The sequence below is a fragment of the Canis lupus genome, chromosome 7, assembly GCF_011100685.1.
Source record: "Canis lupus familiaris isolate Mischka breed German Shepherd chromosome 7, alternate assembly UU_Cfam_GSD_1.0, whole genome shotgun sequence".
Lineage (NCBI taxonomy): Eukaryota > Metazoa > Chordata > Mammalia > Carnivora > Canidae > Canis > Canis lupus.
In genome coordinates, this window is record NC_049228.1 from 52,637,033 (window position 1) to 52,657,493 (window position 20,461).

At 42.9% G+C, this 20,461-nt stretch overlaps 1 long non-coding RNA gene across 1 annotated transcript in view; it reads right to left on the reverse strand.

Annotated features, from left to right (window-relative positions):
• The window catches only part of LOC111096770, a 331,553-nt gene extending 319,232 nt beyond the window's left edge, over window positions 1–12,321 (reverse strand). The window contains exons 1-2 of the long non-coding RNA XR_005362484.1: window positions 12,170–12,321; window positions 10,256–10,487 (exon numbers count right to left, since the gene is read on the reverse strand). This is a non-coding gene — a long non-coding RNA (uncharacterized LOC111096770). The remainder of the gene's footprint in view (window positions 1–10,255; window positions 10,488–12,169) is intronic.
• Between the last annotated feature and the right edge of the window lie 8,140 nt (window positions 12,322–20,461).

The following is a 20,461-nucleotide window of genomic DNA, read 5'->3' on the forward strand; positions in this document are numbered from 1 at the left end:
CCTGAGCTCAGCATCTTCCACCACTGCCTCCGCAGCTTCTCGTCTCCATCCGCCAACCCACAGAAGGAGGGGCTGGGGAGATTTCAGGAGTGATGATGTTCCTCTAGGTGGGGAGTGAGGAACGTGTCTTCTACTCTAAAGAGCTACTAGGCAAATTAAAGTTTAGCCTAACCCAACGTTTTCAAAGTTTTATACAGAATTAGCCTAACAGCAAGAGAAAGTAAAGAGGCTTCCTCATTACCCTGTCCTGACTACTCCCATTTCCCTCCACAGGATCTAGAAATGAGTCTTGGCACATAGCAAGCAGCACATTTCTTAGAAGTCTCATATGAAAACAGTTTCTCCAAAATATTACCATAACCTTGCTATCAGTGGGGGGTGGGGCTTATGGGTGGTGAGGTTTTCTTAATCCTAATGCAACATCTGTTAAGAAAGGATGTCACTATCCTTGAAGCTGACAGACTGTATGCTGACAGCACAACCAAAGAGCCCTGTGTATTTGCCCTGGCAGGGGCGGGGAAATCCTCAACCCCTTCTCTTTGAAGCATGAACTTAGTGAACCACGCCAGATGGAGCAAAGTTGGCCTGATCAGGACAAATGGCAGGAAAGGGGAGCAAGATTCCTGAAAAAAAAAAAAAAAAAAAAAAAGACAGGGTATAACAGAATAAGGCCCAGACTCTATTCTAGGGCTCTGAAGGGGAAGGCAGTTATGGAAGGATCACTTGTCTAATGCTAACTCTCTCTGATATCAACATGGGGGATGAAAGAGGTGATGCCAGAGCCGCAACTCTTTTACTGTGAGGTGCCCCAGGGTCTACCTGATAAAGAAGCATCCTCTCACATCTGGGCAGCCCACAGTTTGGGAAATCTCAAGAGGCTCACCACAGTGAACATGAAAGCAAATAAACAGCCAGGTGGACTGATTCTTCAAACTGAAGCTCCAGGAAAAGGCCAAACATCTTACAATAAGCATAACTAAAAATTACTGTTGAAATCAATACTTTTTCCCACAACCCTTCAGATGCCTCAGAAAGCTTTTTTCCAAGGCTTGGCAGTGCCCACACCCCCACGGCCTACCCTGAGAACAAGTGGGCCTTAGTCCCCGTAGTGTGGGCTAACACATGGGTCTCTAGATCACAAGTGCCAGGGGCGTTCTTCCTGAGGCACAGCCTCCACTCTATGCCGTGGAGGCAGGTTGTGGACCTTTGGCAAACAGAATGAGAGACCTTTTCCACAGGCCAGGACCAGTTAGCATCTTCCCACTCTCCCACTCTCAGGGTCCCATAGCAAGTAGAGCATCCCCTCTGTCGATGTATGAGTGAAATCAGGAATTATGGCCTTCAGCACACCAGGAGTAAAGACACTGGGCTCCTTGGCATGCTTGTGGGGCGTTAGGACCAAGAAGGTGGGAGCCAGTTTCTGAAATTCAGCAAACACAGGGCCAGCTGCCAGCATGGGTCACAGGGCCAAGGAGTGGCTTTCTGAAGAGCTGAGTTCAGAATCGATTAAGCAGCAGGGCTATTTATTGACCACTTTAGATTCCATAGAAAGGGCAAAAAAAAAAAAAATAATCCACCATGAAAATGAAATCCTGTCAGTAGCCCCAATAGGCTTGCCCACCAACTAACGAGAACAAGGTAAATTTGAGCTCAATTTACTCAGATGGATAATAAAACTTTCAATTATGGTTGCATTATTTGTTGCTATATGGTTGAAAGATTAGGTGACAATATGCAAAAAATAGTTTCTTCATATTATAATATTTAGTAATGTCATTTTATTTTTTATATGTTTCATTAAATTGTTTTGTGGCTTTATTATCTACCCAGATGCACAGCCCAGAAATACAATTATTCAGATTTAGAAGCAATAAAATTTGGCATGCATTTTCTCGTATTCAGAATTCCTGCATGTTAAAAAGAAATTATAGCGTTCTTCCCACATTGCACTGCTCTGAGGCCCTCACAGACCCATTCATTAACCGAAGACATTACAGAAAGCACACCATTTAGGTTAAAGGGCCCTTCGGATAACAGATATGCATGCACGAAGCAAATATTTCAATGTAGCCCCGCCTTTTGATTATGACAATAATAGAGGCAAACGGATATGCGTTTTCTGTAATGTGCTGCTCGGTGATGGATCCATTGAGTGGTGAAAACTCTGATTGCAAAGCAGCACACAGAGAAAGCATTATGACAACAAAACCTATCTTTGTAACTATCAGGAAGTGGGAGTTTTACTACTTGGAGAAAAATGAAAGGTTCCCGGGGAATTGTATTTCAGAAGACTTCTATAAGATGTGAATCCTGAACATATTTCAGCTGCCCATGGAGCAGTGGGTGAAGACAGGTTTGGGTTGAGGGATGGTAGCCCTTCTGCCCAGAAATACTTCTTCCCAGCCATAATCCTAAGCCTCAGAACCTCCCTATTAAAGTGCAAATAAATACTTTGAGATATTTGTCCACTACTGGGACCCTAACACATGTTTAACAGATAGTTACTGGAAATTGTGAAAACCAAAATGTAACACAATATGAAATCTATCAAATGACTATGTCAAGTATTGGTTTTTTTGGGAGGGACAGCTGATGGCATGAAATGGAGGGAGGTATCAAAAAAAGGGAAAGAAGGTGCCAAAATGTGATCTTATATATGCTACATAGGAATAGATAAATTACAAATTGGAAAAACATACTTGCCACACATACCATTAACAAAGGATTAGTGTGGAGAATATACAAAGAATTATTATAAATCCGTAAGCAAGGAGGCAAAATGACAAAGAAAGAGACAGAAGACATGAACCATCTCACAGAAGAGTAAATATATATGGCCAATAAACATTTGTGGAAATATCAAGGAAATGTATAATGAGATGCCTTTGATACTCATTTGCTTGGCAGAATGAAAAAAGATACCATTATCAAGTGTTAGACATTATATGGATACACAGGACTGCCATGGGGAGAGTAAGCTGGTAAAACCTTACTGGAAAAAAAAATTGGCATTATCTCATCAAGTTTAGTAGTCATATGTCATATATCCTACAACACCCAAATTCCACTTCTAGGTATATACTCAAGAGACGCTTTTACATATGTGCACCAGGAAGGATGTACAAAAGTATTCATAGTAGTACTATTCTTAGAAGCAAAAATTTGGAAACATTCCAACTGGATAAGTAAATTCTAGAGTACTCCACAATGAAATATTGTGAGGCACTCAAAACTAATGAACTGTAGCTACACACAACAATATGGTCGACTCTTGGAAATACAATATTTTGGGGGGAAAAAATGCTTCCAGGAGACTACAGGCACCATGATTTCTTTTCTAAAAAAATTAAAAATAACCAACCCAGCAACATAATCTTAGAAATGTACATATAGAATAAAAGTATGTTTTACAGGGGATGATGAGCACAAGATTCAGAAAAGTGACTAGTTCACATTAGGGGAAGCAAGCAATGAGCTAGAAAAGCCACAGTTATGCCAATGTCTAGTTTCTGTGGTACATGTGTGCTTTTAGACCAAAGATTAACCCAATTGTAAGCACTGAATATACTATGTGATTATTTAGTGTTCAGACCCCTCTGATATGTATTTGTGTGTGTATGTTTGTCTCTGTGTGTATGTACACATATATTTCATCTATGTATGTTGTTTTTAAATGAGCAATTAAAAGTAATCTGTTATTGTTATGATGATGATCAAGAAACAACAAAACAGACATCTTCTGCTGAAAAGTTTAATCATCAAAAACAAAGGGGAGGGAGGAGGAAACTAGAGAAGAGAGTAAGATAGAGACAGCAATAACAGCCCAGCTCCTGTCACTTACTTGTAGGGTAAAGGTTGCCCTTTAAAAATAAAAAAGAGGGTAAAGGAAGATTTGAGTAAACAAGAGAGAGGACATCACCCATTGTGGGGTTCCTCAATCTCTCTGTGCCTCAGAAAGCACCTGGCAAGTGTACAAAAATACAGAAGTCTAGACCCCAAACTCTAAAATTTTCAAGCCATTCAGGTCGGATATCACGATGTCTAAGTGATCTCCAGTGTTACTAATGTATCACCAAAGCTAAGAACCACTGATCTTGTGGGGGAAATGTTAGTTTTGAAATCACGCTACCCAGGTGCTCTAGTCCCATGGCTCCCATTACCTAGAGAAACTTTGCTCCAATAATTTTAGCTCCCTGAACTTCTATTTCCTCATCTAACAGGTGGAGGGTGTGGGGGCTAAGGAGTTGGGGTAAGTGGACTCATGACATCTAAAGACACTCACGGACTAATTTCATGCCTTCCCCTTCTATTTATGTGATAGGCCAGAAGAAGGGTAGTCTCAGCAAAAGGGACTTCACTTACTTCAATCCAGGGAGCAGGAATCTATGCACAAGTCATCAATTTCCTGGGCAGATGACTGGACACTGCCTAAAGTAGTGATTAATTAAAGAGGTACTACAGTCCAGTGTTCAAAAGAAGGTGCTGGGAAACTTCCATTCAAGACAATTCAGTGACTTCCATCTTTAATGACCCTCTCTGCTACAGTAAAATTTTAAGAGAAAACCAATAAAACTATAGCTAAGCTCAGAAACAATAACTGCTGTGGACCAGGAAATGAACAGAAAATCAAGGGACTGAAAAGACCCATGAGTCTGCTGCAGCCTGAGCTGGAAGCAGGAGTGGTCATCTTAGGCCTTGGCTTCTGCCAGTTAATGAACAGAGATTCCCAAGTTAGAAAAGTCACTAGGATTCTGACAAGAAGTCAAGGTTGGGCAGAGCTCCCATATAAGAGAAAGGAGGCCAGGGGAAAAGAAAATGGTAGCTTGCTTCCAGGCACAACAAGTTTGTGAAGAAACTAAGCAGTGAAATTAAAGGAGGAAAAAGTCATAGGCTTGTGGCCAGAAAGTGAAGCTAGACAACAACGATTCTGTGACTAGATGTGAAATCCCTCCATATCAACACTGAACAAGAACCTCAATGCCTGCATCCAGCTGGAGACAACCACAAAATGTATATGAAAGGGAAGTTTTCTAAAAAAAAATATAAATGACCAAAGTTGACTCAAGAAGAAATAGAAAGCTTTAATAAACTAATGACTACTGAAGAAGTAGAATCAGTTATCAATATATCCTTCCCAAAAAAACAGCAGATGCAATTTTAAAGGTAATTTAGCAAATCTACAAGGAGCAGACAATTCATATCTTATACAAAATATTTCAGAGAAAGGAAAAATAAGAGAAAATTACCCATATCATCTACTGATACCAAAATGTAGGAAAGGCAGTACAAGTAATCAAATTATAAACCATTCTTATGAACACAGGTATAAAAATCCTAAATAAAATACAAGCAAATAAATTTCATAAACTATTATAAAATATTTCAAAAATACTTTTATCAAACGAATATAAGGATGCTCTAATACAAAGGAAATATATTACATGACTTTCTCAAAAGGCATACAAAAAGCCTTTATACTAGATGCCTAGCCAAGTAATAATACCAAGATTAAAGAATGAGATATAAGAAATTGAAAAGATTAAAAACTAGACTTACAGGTGTCTGGGTGGCTCAGTCAGTTAGGCAGCTGCCTTCAACTTGGGTCACAATCTCAGGATCCTGGAATTGAGCCCCACATCAGGCTCCTCGCTCAATGGGGAGTCTGCTTCTCCTTCTGCCCCTCCCCGCCCCTATTTGTGTTCTCTCTCTCTCAAATAAACAATTTCTTTAAAAAAAAACTAGCTTTATTTGTGGTAATGTATTTGTATACAGAGAAAATCTGAAGGCATCTATCAAGTATTAGACAAATAAGAAAATTAAGCAATCCTTATGTACAAAAGATAATTTTTTTAAAGAACTAATAACATTCCCATACACTAATGTGAAGAATAGGAAAAAATATCTCACGATAGCAAGGAAATTGATGAACTTCTCAAGAATAAAAGTGAAAAATCTATGTAAGAATTTTATAGAGAAAATTTTCAAAACGTTACTGAGAATCATAAAAGAAACAAATGGAAAGATATATCATTTGCATGCTAGGAAAGACTCAATTGCATAAAGGTTCAATTCTACTCCAAAATTAATATATTAATTCAGTGCAATTACAATCCAAATTCTGACAGGGCTTCTTATGGAGCTACACAAGCTGATCCTAAAATGCATGAGTAAAAAGCCAAATTACCTGAGGACAAATGGAAGAATGATGTGAAGAGATGTGCTCTGCCCATATCAAGTTCTCTAATGAAGCAATAGTGGTGATGGCATAGCAACACACAACAGAACAATGAGACAAAACAGAGCTGAGAGAGAGTTTTCATATGGCACAGAAGTAGAACGAGGGTCAGGATGGGACTCGTGAGTGAAGTGTCCTAGGGGAATTCATTCTCCAACTTGGAAGAATGAAAGTATATCTCCACCTCATTGCATTCACAAACATTAAATTCCAGATAGATGTGGAAGAAAACTCTCTAAAAATTAAAAAAGGAGACTATCTTGATGGCAGCAAAGAAAAATATTTCAAAAATAGGACCCACAAGTCACCAACCACAAAAAAAATCCTAAAATGACCAAAAAGCTCACCCATAAACATATGATTACATTTAAATAAATGAAAATTTCTGCTTGTTTGATATCACCATAAATAAAGATAGTTGCAATCCACAAAGTGAATATCCAAACTCTTTGTAGAAACAAAGAATTTCTACACATAAATTTTAAAAAGACAAATACCCCACTTTAAAAAATACTATGAAATATAAAGTGAGTATAATAGAATATCAAGAGCTAATAAAATTGGGTGAAGAGTACATGATTGTTTGTTGTATTTTTTCCTAATGTTTCTTTTGTGGTTGAAATAGTTCACAATAAATTTAAATAAAAATAAAGGCACTGCTGGGACATCTAGGTGGCTCAGTTGGGCAAGTGTCTGCCTTGAGCTCAGGTCATGATGCCAGGGTACTTGGAATGAGCCCTGCATCATCAGACTCCCTGCTCAGCAGGGAGTCAGCTTCTCCCTCTCCTTGTGCTCCTCCCCCCAACTCATGCTCTCTCCTACACTCTCTCTCTCTCACTCTCTCAAATAAACAAAATAAAATTCCTTTAAAAAGTAAAGGCAGTGCTTTAACATCAGATAGGTCTGCTGTATTCAGGTTTTACTTCCAACACTTAGCAGCAAACATACATGAGACAGTTCAACTTTCTACTTAAGAATCTCAGTTTCAGGGATCCCTGAGTGGCTAAGCACTTCAGCACCTGCCTTTGGCCCAGGGCGTGATCCTAGAGTCCTAGAATCGAGTCCCGCATCAGGCTCCCGGCATGGAGTCTGCTTCTCCCTCTGCCTGTGTCTCTGCCTCTCTCTCTCATGAATAAATAAATAAATAAATAATCTTTAAAAAAAAAAAAAAAAAAGAATCTCAGTTTCCGGGATGCCTGAGTGGCTTAGTGCTCGAGTGTCTGCCTTTGGCTTAGGAAGTGATCCTGGGTCCTGGGATCGAGTCCCACATCGGGCTTCCCACGGGGAGCCTGCTTCTCCCTCTGCCTATGTCTCTGCCTCTGTGTGTCTATCATGAATAAATAAAATCTTTAAAAAAAAAAAAAAAAGAAGCTCAGTTTCCTCATCTGGAAAACTGGAGTAGTAATACTACTACTGGATTATTGGATAAATAATAATATCCTATATATAACTTCCTTAAATCTACCAGATAAAGACAAAAAGAAGAAGAAAGATGGGGTATCTGGGGTACCTGGGTGGCTCAGTAGATTAAACCTCTGCCTTAGGCTCAGGTCATGATCCCTAGGTCCCAAAATCAAGCCCTGGGATCTCTCTGCCCCTCTTTCCTGCTCTGTTCTCTCTTGCTATCTGTCTCTCTCAAGTAAACAAATAAAATCTTTTTAAAAAAAGAAGAAGAAAGATAAGTCATATTGAGCCTTTGACCTGCCAGACATGGCACTTTTGAGCAGTGTGTGACATGTATTCATTGCAAGAAAGCTGGGCAGGTCCAGGCCTGGATAAAAGATAAAGTATGAAAAGTTGTATCCACATATGCATCAGAATTCCCTAAGAGCTCCAAAGCATCTACTCCTTTTTTTTTTAAGATTTTATTTATTTATTCATGAGAGACACAGAGAAAGAGAGAAAGAGAGGCAGAGACTTAGGCAGAGGGAGAAGCAGGCTCCATGCGGGGAGCTTGATATGGGACTCGATCCTGGGACTCCAAGATCAGGCCCCGAGCCAAAGGCAGATGCTCAACCACTGAGCCACCCAGGCATCCCCAAAGTATCAATTCCTTGTCTTATCCACTATTTTCCATGTAGATGTTAACCAATAACAGAGGTGTTTGTGAGTATTCCTTTGTTTTAAGGCAGGATTCTTAGAAATAAAACGTCTTTCAAACCCAAAGTACTGGTATTAATAGCAGATTACATTCTACCCTAAACTCCCTCAGGTCACACCAAGTAGGAATTTCTTATAAGGTAGGACTGGAGCTGGAACCACAAAAAAGTCAATGTGTCCTGACTTCTGAGCCAATATTCTTGCATTTACACACAGGATTTTCTCACACAACTACTGCTTCTACAGGTAACTAGAGCCACCTAGAATAGGCCGATCATTATATCCTGATACCCTGTTGTGGTCTGCAGAGTAAAGGTCTTGTCCCTGGAAATGCACATGGTTCTCCCTTGAGAGGGACAATCATCCCTAGAGTCAATTATCCCAAGAGGTGCCAGGTTCCCAAAAGGCAGGCCTCAGGCAGGGAAGAGAATCTTGTTTCTCTCAGAGCCTCATTTTAGAGGCACTGTTCTTCAAGGAGTCAAGATGCCCGGGGTGAGCTCCTGGGTAATAGATGTGGAAGTGCTGCCCACCCCATGGAGATGGGCTGGAAGCAGGGATGAGATTAATTCTTTCACTTCTGAAGAGCAAGTCATAACCTCGCCTCAGATTATGTAGTGCAGAATTCTGAGCATCCTTCCTGGGTTGGTTTCTCTTTGGCTTTCTTCCCCAGGTCCCAGTAAAGTATTATTGGAGCATGCCAGCACTGCCCATCCTTGACTTGCTAATATGCACTTCTGTGTGAGGATTAATAGTAGGTCCTTTAATAAGAGCTAATTTTTATATTTTTAAACTCATAAAATAAGAACAGGATTATAAAGAATGTTTAAGCAGAATTACATCTCTTCTGATTCATGCCTATAAGTTCTCACCAAACACCTCTTCCTCCAGTGAAGAGGCTCTTCTCTCTCTTTCCAACTGGATCAGTTAACAAGGTCTTTCTGTGTAACAAACCATCCCAAAACTTAGTGATTTAAAACAACAATCAGGGATGCCTGGGTGGCTCAGTGGTTGAGCGTCTGCCTTTGGCTCAGGGTGTGATCCTAGAGCCCCAGAATCGAGTCCCGCATCGGGCTCCCTGCATGGAGCCCGCTTCTCCCTCTGCCTGTGTCTCTGCCTCTCTCTGTGTGTCTCTCATGAATAAATAAATAAAATATTTTAAAAAAATAAAAATAAAACAACAATAATTTAGTATTAACTCATGAATATGTGGGCCGGCAATGTGAGCTGGGCTCAGCAGAGCAGTTCTCCTGCCAGCCTCCTCCTCCGGGCTCACTCCTATGGCTGTAGAGAGCTCATAAGTAGGATGGGGGCTGCTTGGTCCAGGATGGCTTCATTCACATATCCAGCAGTTGGTGGTGGCTGTCAGCTGGAGTGGCAGGTGTCACTGGGCCACATGTCACCAGCAGGCTTCCTCCAGTTCCTCAGCATTGTGTTTGTTAAGGGCTCCCAAGAGCAGCAGGAGAAGACAACTTCAATGTACAACTAACTGCCTTTCAGATCCCTGTGTCACATTTGGTAATGTTCCATTGACTAAAACAAAAGCACATGACCAAATCCAGAATCAGTATAAAAGGGCTCTACCCAAGGGTATAAAGGGAATTATCATGGCCATGTTTTCAAACAGTCTTAAACTTAAACAGCCTGGATCTTATCCCATAGGGCAGGAAAGAATTTTCCTTAGACATACAACATACACACACACACACACACATTCACACACTTACAGCCACACATGCATACAGCACATTTTCACATTAAACAGGTGTACATACACATCACAGCCACACATATCCCAGGCAACAGGTGTACATACACATCACAGCCACACATATCCCAGGCATGGACACAGGCCCATAAGAGAGAGTTACATAGACATACACATAAAACCAATCATGTGTATAGGCATAAAAGCCAACTTACAAGGCAAGGTTTTTGCTGTACACACTCTGCTTCATTTTAACTCCCAGATCTTCCTTGAGAAAATCTGCCATGGCAAATTCTTGAGGAGGAATCTGCTGCTACGACCCATCCTTTGATATGAAGGGTTAAGCGATTAAAGATGACCCAGCCTGCCAGCTGCAGGCCCAGCTCTGTGGTCTGATTTCTCAAGATGATACAGCTCGCTTCCCAGCGGTGATTGCAAGATTTAAATCTAAGTCAGGAGAGAGAAAAATGCAATTCTTAGTATGATGTTAGTTAGAGCACAGCTAGAGACAGCGTAACCAATGAACAGATAGTTTTAGAGAATTGTTTAGCCATCTTATTAGATGGAAAATAAGGAGATGCATTTTCATAGAGTTTCAGAGCTGCAGGGCCTTAGGAGGTCCCCTGATCTGGGTCCCTGAGTATCCAAAATGGACATACTATGTTTTAGAAAAGATTTAACTTTTTAAGTAAAGATCTCATTTTCTACTGAAAGCATACGACTCTGTTCTATGTTTTCATATCTCTATGCATACATTATCAACAATTTATAATTAATAACTGTTTACACTCATAAATTTTTAAGTGACAATATTATTGAAATATATGTTAAAAATAGGATTACATATATTTTCATTTCTCTCAAGTTTCTTATGCCAGAACGGGGGGGGGGGGGGGGGAGAATTTTTCCCTACAGGGGTAGAATTTCTAGAGAATTTATATCTGAAGAGCCAAATGGGGTTTCAAATATAGAACACTCTTGTAAGCTCTCCATCTCTCCCTATAGACTCCCAGCCCAGGACCGATCTGTATATCCAGCCCCCAACTCCACCATGTGAACTTTTCTTTAAAGCTCACATTGCTTGCTGCATCCATGATCCAGCCAAGTACAACCCTGCCCTCTCCCCTGCTCAAGTCCACTGGTTGCTGGATCATACCCAGGGTCTTAAATCTGTTCAGGTGGCTACAACAAAAATGCCATACACTGGGTGCTTAAACAGCAAGCATTCATTTCCCACAGGTCTGGAAACTGGAAGTTGAAGATCAACATGCTAGTAGATTCAAAGTCTGGTGAGGCCCTACTTCTCGGCTCATAGACAGAGAGCCATCTTCTCATTCACATGGCAGAAAGGGCAAGGGATCTCTCTGGGGTCTCTTCTACAAGGTTATTAATCTCCTTCATGAGGGCTCCACCCTCATGACCTGCTCCCCTCCCAAAGGCCTACCTCCTAACACTATCACACTGGGAGGCAGGATTTCAATATATGAATCTGGGGACACACAAAATTCGGCCCATTAACACCCATACTTGGAAACACTGTGGGGAAACTGCAGGAGCTTGCAATGGGTGGAAGGCGGCTGCTTCAGGTTCAGAGGGCTGGTTGTGATAAACTAAGACAACAGTTTTGAGGTACACCCACTACCTGTCAGCATACGAGTACCCACAGAGACCCGCCAACGCTGATCGCCTCCGGCCTGCAAACTCCAGGATGTAGCGGCCCAGGCAGGTGGGCAGCGGGATGGACCTGCAGAGTGCATGATGCCCTGTCTCCGCCCAGCCCTAGAAATAAGGGCCCAAGGTGCCCAGACCTTCTGAAGTCTCTGTTTAAATCTCGGCAACTAATTAAAATTGTAAGTGTGTCTACAGGTCGGACCACTTAATTCAGCAGGCAAGCAAGCAAAAAACAGTCACGTTCCCAAAGTTCACGCTCTGATCTTAAGAATCCCGGTGAAACAGGAAAGCGCGGGGCTGCGCCTCAAATTCTATTCCCCAAAGACATCCTTGATCAGATTCCGAAGGGCCTGGACTGCGAACGACGCAAGCCCCCTCGCAGGGTCCACTTCCGGCCCTCCAGGCCCCAGAGCAGCCTTTCCAAGAACACACGCGGGCTTCCCAAATTAAACCCTCACCCGGGCTGAGACTTCCCTCCAGGTCCTCGGCGCCCCTCTAAATTCTGCTTTATACACAGCTGGTTTTAAGAGTGATGGACCAAAAGCCACAAACCTCCTCCTAACTGAGCTACCCCAGCCGGGTCCTCTCCAGGGGGAGAACGCGCGGCGTGACTTCCCCAGCACGCATGCGCACGCACGTACGCACACGCGCACACGCGCACGCGCACAAGCGCGGACATACATGCGCATGCGCGCGCGCCCTCGCACTCTGGGAAGGGGTCCTGACCTGGGGAGGATGGAGCGTTGCAGTTCGGCCTTGTTACGATATCCTAACCGGACAACTACCCCATGATTTTTTTTTTTTTCCAGAAGCTTTAAAAACGAGTACAACCCACTCAGCACACAATCGACGAACACAGGAGTAGTACAGCTGATGATCAGTCAAGTTTAAATTGGAGGAGGCAGCAGTGACTCACTCATAGGATAAAGAGGAGGCCTGGCCCTCACTCAGAGGCTGCCCTTCTTTTTTTTTTTTAATATTTTATTTATTTATTCATGAGAGAGAGGGGCAGAGACACAGGCAGAGGGAGAAGTAGGCTCTATGCAGGGAGCCCGACGTGGGACTCATCCAGGGTCTCCAGGATCACTCCCTGGGCTGAAGGCTGAAGGCTGAAGGCGGCGCTGAACCACCGAGCCCCCCGCCGGGGCTGCCCCGCTGCCTTCCTATCCAGAAGCGCGTCTCCCCTTACATTGCCTCAGGTCAGCGGCCTGCAACCCTCTGCACCAGTGAGCAGTTGGTTATACGCCCATTTGACGGGAGAAAACAGGTCCGGAGAGAAGAAAATCACAAAGGATTTGTGCTGGAGGCAACAGGAAACAGGCTCCCCTCCCACATCTGGAATGGCACTCCCGGCCTCGCCGCCTCTGCACAGACCTCCCCCTGAGCACAGTCCTGGGGTTGGAAGCTGTATCCCAAGCTTCCAAAGTCAGCGTCCAAGTCTTCTGCTTCTCCCATCTACCCACCCACCCTCCCCCCGGAACCTAGCACAGAGCAGACTGCGCACTGGGTGCTCCGGGATACAGGTTGTGGTCAGACATGCAGAAAAACCTCTCGAGTTCTGCCAAATAACGATTTCAGCGTCCGGGCAGCCTAGGAAGACTGCGGGGAAGGGGGGAGGGTGGGGATCTGCCTAAAGGGTTGAACCCCCCACACCCCCCACCCCCGCCTCCCAGACTGGAGGTCAGAACGTAGCAAATATCAGTCCAGCTCCCCTTGAGCTCAAAACCTGGCATTTCATTTCTGCATCCAAATACTTATTTTGAATGGGACAAAAAACATTAACAGAACGAAAAAGATCAGCCCACTGTTAAAGCATGCTAGCTGACTACCATTCCTGCAGCCTATCCTACGTGGAAGCCTCTAAGAAGACAAGAAATACAAAGCCCCCACCATTTGGAAGCTGATAGAGTGGTTTGGGAAGTCAGTACGTTCTTCCGCATAAATTGACAATGAGGTTCCGATGTGAGTTCTCAGACCCTTAAATGTTCTTGGGGCACCCAGTTCAGATCTCTGAAAAGATGTGAGGGCACAAAAAGCCAGGAGGGCTTTCACAGGAGGTTGGAGCCTGGGCCTGGGCCCAAAGAATGAGCAGACTGATGGAGTGCCATGATGAGGTGAAGAGGGCCATCACAGGCAGATGCAAGAGCCACAGACTTGAAGAAGTGCAGTTAGAAATGAGACATTAGACACCATCTGACTAGAAAAAAGGGTCTGAATTGGGAGAGAGAGAAAAATGATACCAGAGGGTCAGCAGTTCACATCCTGTGGCCCTTGGACACCATAAGGAAAAAGCTGAACTGTTCATTCACGTGGCAGGGAAAACAACACCTGAGATTCCCACCTTAGTTATTTGGCATTTAGCAGAAATGGAAAGGAGTATATGCAAGATGAGGAATCAAACAAAGAACTACCCCTAGACCCATATAGTACCAAGGCCTAGTGTTGGACCCAAGGCACTTGCAAATGGTCCCAGAACGGGGCCAGTCTGTTCCACAGTCACTAGGGCAGTTCTAGAAGCCAGCAGGGTGTTGATGGCAGCACATGCCTCCCCACACACACTCTGAGAGCATTTCTCAGATGGCCCTGCTGGAGCCACCTCCCACCATAACCCTGAGGTAATGCTGGGAGCACCTATTAGGAGCATCTGAACCCTCAGAGCCCCTCAGGTAGCTATGGGGACAGGCTGCCCAGGTTCACTCAGGACAGCTATTTGTAGCTCATTTCTTAAACCTCTGCCAAGGGTAGGAGATGGGGCTGTAGGTGATGCCCTGGGCTGATGATGCCAGAAACTGACACTAAATACCCCTCTCCAGAGTAAAAAAGGGATAAAGGAAAATTAGGACATTGACTATAAATCTGATAAAAAAAGAAAATAATGAAAAAAGAAAAAAATATTTTTTATTTTAGTTTCATAATAAGAAATATAATACATAGCTTGATATTAAAAAGTCATTGTAGGAGAAATTGGTAATGCTCTGGGAGTGATTTGAGGAGCACCTGGATAACCCATTAAAAGCTCCCCCAGTTTACCTGCCCTAGTGCCTTTTTCCCATTTTTCCATTATTAGGCCCTTACTGTTACACAAACGCCCTATCAGAAACTCCACAATCTTTTTTTTAGAATTAGTATAATTTCTTCTATTTTTCATTGAAACGTATTTGACATATAACATCGTATGAACTCAAGATGTACAACACCTTGATTTGATACATTTATATACCATAATGCAATTGCCTTGAGCAATAGTTAGCGCCTCTATCACATCACATAATTATTTCCTTTTTGTGGTAGGAATAATTAATATCTAGTCTCTTAGCAAGTTTGATGATTATAATACAATATTGTTGTTTATACTCACCATACCGTGCATTAGATCTCCAGGACTTATTTATCTGCTGGTTGCAAATTTACACCCGTAAACATCTCTCCTATTCTCCCACTCCCTACTCTCTAGGAACCACAATTTTACTCTCCTGTGTTTTACTGGTGTTTTTAGATTCCACATGTAAGTGATATCCTATAGTGTTTGTCTCTCTGACTTTTCTCACTTAACCTAATGTCCTCAAGCTCTATCCACATTGTCAGAAATGGCAGGATATCCTTTTTTCTTGTGGCTGAATAATATTCCATCATATATTGTATACCACGCTTTGTTGCTATTGTTTTTTTTTTTTTTTTTTATACCACACCTTCTTTAACCATTCCTATGGTGGTAGGCACTTAGGTTGTTTTCGTATCTTGGCTATTGGGAATAATGCTGCAATAAACATGGGAGTACAGATATCTCTTCAAAATTCCGTTTTTATTTCCTTTGGCTATAAACCTAGAAGTGGAACTAGTAGTTCTATTTCCAGTTTCTTGAGGAACTTCCATATTGTTTTCTATAGTGGTTGAATCAATCTACATTCCCAACCAATGATGTACAAGGGTTCATTTTTTTCCACATCCTTGCCAATACTTTTTATCTCCTGCCTTCTTGATGAGAAACTCTACAGTCTGGTTTTACTGAGCTACTTGGGGTTTTCCCCAACATATCACATTTCCCTGATCACCATTCCTCCTGGCCAGAATACCTCCCTACCTTGTCTGCCACGTGAACTCCTGCATCTTGGCTTAGCTCAAACATAGCCTGGACTTGCCCACAATACTGCATCCACCCTTCTTTATCATCATCTTCATTGTTCTGTGATTTTTCTATGTAAATGTCTGTGCCTCCCTCCCCCCATACAAAGTCTCTGAGAACAGAGGTCAAGCCTTATTCTGTATTCCAGATCTTTATAGAATACACCTGATGAATGAGTCCTAAATGGAACTTCTAGCACTGTGACCACCTGCTGATATTTCTCCTATGCTGATGTGTCAAAAAAGTCAGGATTTGATCCTGGAGAATATCAGGAACCAGACATAAAATCATGCCTTGGGGGAACATATGCATTTCTTTATCTAATCACTGAGGTAGGTGGCCAGATAGAGGATAAAAACTGGCAATGGCTTAGAAAAAGTAGAATAGTCACATCGAAACACTCTCCCAACCTGACCAGTGATGCCCAAAAAGGTAATAATTCTCACAATGAGGTAGTCTTCTGATACTGACTGTCCATTTGAGGGGTTTCTGCCACCCAGTGCTACACTGAACATTGGACACATCTGGTCTCACTTAATCCGTACAACATACCTGAAAGGGAGGTTATGCTCATCCCGACTCTGCAGGTAGGGACCCTGAGACTCAGAGCACACAAGTAGCTTGCTGATGGTCATTCAGCTGGCCACTGGAAGAATCAGGATTTAAACCTGCTCATCTAACTACCCCAAAGCTCTTACTCTCAACTGGGCTGTCAAACAAGAAATCAGGCTGAATCTGCAGGTCCCCTTTGGTTGGAAAACTTGTTTATATACATCCACACTATCTTCCTCAAATCCTTTTGGGCTATAGGAAGGCATTAAATAACTAATTATAAATCAAAAGGAGTTTTAATAAATTAACATCCACACACACTTGCCAAAAGACAACTCTCCCCTTAAGCGAAAGCCTCTCCGTAGGGTGAGAGGTACAGGTGTCAGACTCCTGAAGGAGGTGATGCCTTGGAACAGGAGGGAGGGTCACAGGAGAGGAAAAGCAAAGGACAGGCTGCAAGGATGAGCTGCCCATGAAGGCAACTCCCAGTCCTGCAGATTCTGTCTTCACAAAGACCCTTTGCCACAGCCATTGTTGGGTTCATGACACTGCTTATCCTCACCCAGTCATCTGGAATCACCTCATTAGGATGCCCCCACTGCCAGCCTCTTCCACTCCAACACAGCTCTCTCAGCAATGCAGCCTAACCTCACTAAAGCCCAACCCAGTCCTGCTCCAACACATTCAGAGATTCCCATTGCCTTCTGACTGCAATCTAAAATTCTCAGCTCAGCTCAAGGATTTCCATACTCAGCCTCCAACCAACCAACCAGAGCCATCCCAGTTACTGGCTCAGACACCCCAGGCTTTAGCTTCAGGCCCAGAATATGACTCACTGCATCCCCAAATAGGCCTTGCTCTCCTTGTTCTATTGTTTCTCACTCTTTCCCTCCTCCTAGAACACCAATGTCTTCTCTCAGGCTGCCAACACACACTGTGAAGCACCGACTAGAAATTAGGCACAGTCTTGGCTTGTAAGAATAGATTTCTCCTTCAAAACTTGGTGTAAATGCTGACTTCAGCATGAGGTGTTCATCATTCTCCTGATGAGATGTAACCTCAACCCTCTCTATGTGCTCAAATATTTACAACATTTGGTTTTGAGCCACAGGCATATGTATCTGCCTCCCCTAGCCCCATAAGCAGCTTGGGGGCAGGAAGTAAGGCATTGATGGCAGGAAGTCCCATTGGTGATCATAGTGAGCTTCAGTCCAATCTGTATTGGGCTGACGGACAGTTCCAGAGTTCCTGCATTATCATTTCCCATTGGCATCAAAGCCACACAAAGAATGTTATTGAAACCATCATCAAAATATCAAGGAATGGCTTCTCTAAAGGATCTGAGTATTGCAAAGACATAATGGAAATCCCCCAGTGGCCTGGATAATTTTGATTTACCTAACACTTTTCCTATTATGTACCCACACAATTAAACAAATCATGTAAATCCATAATACATTGTGCTATCAGACAGAGATGCCATGTAAGTCATGATAAAGTGGATCAAAAATATAGTATGCATTCCCTCTTGGGCTTAGCTTCTAACCTCTAGTGTTAAAAATAAAAGTCTAACCTCTAGTGTTAAAAATAAAAGTGGATGTCAGGCTTGGGACTCATTCATTCCATCAGCCAGTTGGAAACCATTTATTAAACATCCACTGTATCAAGTCCTGCAGTTGGGCTATGAAGTGAATGGGCATAGTTCCTCCCTCCAGGTGTTTCTGCTCTGGTCAGGTATACAAGACTTACTTAGATGAAGGAACCAAACTAAGCAATGCATAGGTAAGGGACAGGTAATATAAATGATTAACATGAATGCTAAGGAAAATCAAAGTAAAAGAAAAATCTGAACAAATTGAGAGTAATCATGAAAGATGCATTTGAACCATATGACTTGCTCAGTAGAGACTAATAATGAGCCTCAGTAAACCCTGTATTAACCATCTTATAGTGGTAGGTCCAGATGGTTTTAGGGGATAGAGGAGCTCCAGTGTATAAGGAATCTAATCCTTGAGGTCTTTCATTTATTCATTAATTCTCCTATTCATTTTTTTTAAAGATTTTATCTATTTATTCATGAGACACACAGAGAGAAAGAGAGGCAGAGACACAGGCAGAGGGAGCAGCAGGCTCCATGCAGGGAGCCTGATGTGGGACTCGACCCCCCATCTCCAGGATCAGGCCCTGGGCTGAAGGTGGTGCTAAACCACTGAGCCACCTGGGCTGCCCATCTCCTATTCATTATTCAACAAATATTTGTTGAGCACTTACCATGTGTCAGGCCCAGAATATAGTGGGAATGTGGGAAATATGGTTCTTATAAACTAGTGGAGTTTGGAAGGCCCTACAGGAGAGGGTCTTTTTGTATTGGAACTTCATGCCTTCAAATGTAGGTTGATATCAAAGTGAATTGGATTCCTAGGCATGGAATGAATGATAATCAGGATGGAGGGGTGGTGGTTCCAGAAGCAGGATGGACCTCAGGAGGAAACCTTACTGAGAATAAATACCAGTCATAATTTATAGCATTTCAAGGTTTAAAGGTCTAAGATGGAGGCTTGGGGGGATAGGGAGCAGTCATGAAGAAAAAGGGAAAAAAGGAGCTTCTGCCCAAAAAGGGAGGCCAGAGAGGGTTGTGGCACCAGGGTCAGGCCCCACCCCCAGGCAGAGACTTGGCATTGCTGACATGGATAGAAGAGCCAAGAAGTGAAAAAACAATGAAATGGGGCTGCCATCAATGAGGAAGCATCATGCAATGCCAGCACTTGATTTGGAAAGTATTCATAGGCTTTCTTGGCTAGGATATTTAAGACAAAAATAGAAATATTCTCATCAATGATTTATAAGATTGCTTTAGAGAGATGGGGCAGAACCCAGTATAACAAAGAGCAGAAAGCAGCCTCCAAATATGTGACTGGGCTGGAGGGTGTGGGCCCGGGGAGAGAGGGCCAGGCTCCTTGTTCCTATCACAAAAATCAGAGCCGGGAAAAGCTGCCAGTTTCACTGGTCTGAAACTCAGAAACCCAGCCTCCTTTTGGACACTTTCAGCTGCGATTTTATTCTTCTCTGGGGTAAAAGCCTCCAGATGTGATCTCTGGAAGTTGCATATGTATTGTAGAGAATAACAATAATATTAACAAACCAGCAGCCAATCAGGTAGGAATGTTATTCTAAACAGAGAACATCTTCTGGATTCCACCCTTGGAAGAGGAGGCAAGGGGGGCCAAGGAATGAGATAAGAACATATTTAGAAAGAGCAGAAAGTGGGAGAAAACCTTCCCACAATAAGGTAAGGTCATTTCACAGTTATGCGCTGAGCTTATTATAAGCCCATTCCTGGATTCTATTCATTTTCAATTATACACGAATTGACTCCATCTCTTGGACTCTCCATCAAAGCATATGGGATGGGAGAGGAAAAGTCACTCATTTTAAACCTGCACCTCATGGCTATACTGTTGCCAGCCCCCCCCCCCCCCCCCGGTCCCTGATGCCACCTGTCTCCACTCCATCCTGCATGAAGCTCCCCAGCTAGTCTTCCTAAAATGCAAAACCATCAGTCACCATCATAGTGGGAACAATCTTCTGCCCCTATTGCCCACTTTTAAGATCAAGATCCTGTTCAGATTGCATATCCAAAGCCCTCCAGTCACCCAGTTAGACTATGATATGCACAGGGTACCAGACTTTGGGGTGGAGAACTGGACAAGAGAGGTATGATCATACCCTCCAGGAGTTTATAGTCTACTGAAGCTAGAGGAGTGAGGAGGAATCAACCAGTAATTAATTATATTGGAAAAAATGTGCAGATAGCTGCGAAACATAGAGTACCATGGGATTGCATGGTGGGTTACCTATCTTAGTCTGTAGGTTCAAGTAAGTAAGGCTTCCCTAAAGTAGTGGTGTTCAAGGGAAGATGTGAAAAATGAGCCTCAGTTAGCCAGATAAAGAAAGGGGGCAGTGCTCCCAGAACAGGGAGAAATGTGACACAGGCCCTAAACAAGAGAGACCTTGGGCATCTGGAGAACTTGATGGGAGCACAGAGAGTACCAGTGGGGGCTGAGGACCCAGGACA